A 2,242-nucleotide genomic window follows, 5' to 3' on the forward strand; every position below is an offset into this window, starting at 1 on the left:
ATATGATATGTCAAGAGCTTTGTAATGTTTTGAACAAATAATAATAATAAATAAATAAATAAATAAATAAAAAGAGTAGCAGCTGCTGCTATGGCTTACTAAATGCCAGGCTACAGTATCGTGTCAGTTTTACTGCACGATATTGTATTATGTTTTTCTTAATACATGAATGTTTGCCATAATTACAGAATTAAAAAAATGGACAAAATAAAAAAAAGTATACTTGCACACCAAAATTTCGGCTGGATCATTTGTCATAGTTTAACTAATGGATTTTTAAGGAATGATGCAACAAATGTTTGAGGAGCACTTACCCAGTTAGCATTGCCCTCTCTTGTTTCTGCCGTTACAATGAAACACGTTCCTTTAGGAACTGACAAATTTTCACCCTAAGGCTCAGAATGAGCAGATGTTTCATCCAGGTACAATGAACCAAGCATAATTATACCTGAAGTTGGCAGCAGAGCTGCCCACCTGAGTCTAGCCTGGATGAGCTTTTCCAGTTGAATGATACAACCATGACCATAAATTATTTTTAAGCCACTAGATTTTCCTGTGAAACATCATTGTATTAATATCTGATGGATACATCTGTATGATAGGAATTTTTTAAAACAATTCTAAAATTATGTCACTTAAAATAGGACCAGCAAACACCAAATATCAAGCAATAAATCCTTCAGAATAAACATACTTTCCATATTTAAGTTATAGAACATTATATTAGAAACATTAAAGAAGATCTAAATATGTAAGTGGAGGAATACAATGTTTACATGGATTATAAAATTCAATATTTCACAGATGTCAGTTTTTCCAAAACGAATTCATAGGTTCAATAAAACCCTAATCAAAAGCCTAGTAGTGTGGAGTTTGTTTTGTTTTGTTTTTTTTATGGAAACTAACAAACTTAATTCCAGAATTCATAGTGAAATGTAATAGGCCCGAAATACTCAAAACTCATAAGAACTAATATGATGTATTTTTATTGCTTAATATTATAATTTATATAGTTTATAACAAGTTTTACTGAGACAGGGATAGAAAAATAGGCCACTGCATTTATACATCTATAGACATAACTTATGACAAGTGATACTGCAACACAGTAAAGAAAGAACAATTTCAAAAAGATACGCTTATATAAACTGGTTTCCATATGTGGAAAAAGTTCCTCTTGAGTTTATTGCATAGAAAAAGTAACTAAGATAGCTATTCTTCTCCCTTAAGCTACTCAATTTGGCTATACAATTTTTGCTACCAATAAATGTTTTGCCCTAGAATCATATTTCCCCTAAACAATATTTATACATCAGAGCCCAACTCTTAATTTTACATTAATGCTTGTTATAAGCATAAGAGATGTGTCAACTGAAATGTTTTTACAGGTATGTTTCCATCTCATGTTATTTTAATTAAAACTGTCCTTTACTAATATGGCATTATGTAAAAATGTGGATGTGTAACCGATGTGATTCTGCAATCTGTATTTGGGGTAAAAATGGGAGTTCATAACCCACTTGAATCTAATGTATGAAATATGATATGTCAAGAGCTTTGTAATGTTTTGAACAACCAATAAAAAATGTATTAACAAAAAAAAAAAGAAAAAGTAACTTTCAGGTAGAATATAAATGTGAAAGTTAAAATGACAGATCTTCTGGGGAGTAACATACATAATAGAGTAAGTTCCTGACTTTGAAGTAAGAAAACTCTCTCTCTCTCTCTCTCTCTCTCTCTCTCTCTCTCTCTCTCTCTCTCTCTCTAACACACACACACACACACACACACATACACACACAAAAGTTAGGTTGGGGGTACTTGTTCCTGCAACACATGTACTAAAATTAAAATGACACAGAGATCAGCATGCCCCTACGAAAGGATGACATGAAATTTCTTGAAACTTTCCAAAATAAACATAAAAAATACTAACTGTAGAAACATATTAACAAATTGTTTTACATTAAAATCAAGAATATATCCTCAAAAGATGATAAGAATTATTATAAGAACTAAAAGGCAAAAGATAGAGTGGGGAACACAATTTGTATTACAAATATCAAAGAATTCAAATCCAGAATTATAAAACACTCTTAAAAATCCATGAAAAAAAATAAAATTTTTTAACAATATGCAAGAAAGTGCTAGAAATCATTAGTCATCAAATAAATGCAACTTTAAAGTGTTTTTTATGCCGTTTTATAATTATACATAGCAGTGGCATTCATTGTAACATATT

General features: G+C 30.4%; 1 pseudogene; it reads left to right on the top strand.

The window, feature by feature from the left end:
• Nucleotides 1–1,821: 1,821 nt before the first annotated feature.
• Nucleotides 1,822–1,920, top strand: LOC124102792 (U6 spliceosomal RNA; annotated as a pseudogene).
• The last annotated feature ends 322 nt before the right edge of the window (nt 1,921–2,242 follow it).

The sequence above is a fragment of the Marmota monax genome, unplaced genomic scaffold (genome assembly GCF_021218885.2).
Source record: "Marmota monax isolate L192 unplaced genomic scaffold, Marmota_monax_Labrador192_F-V1.1 WCK01_AAM20220418_F8-fsc00002, whole genome shotgun sequence".
Classification (NCBI taxonomy): Eukaryota; Metazoa; Chordata; class Mammalia; order Rodentia; family Sciuridae; genus Marmota; species Marmota monax.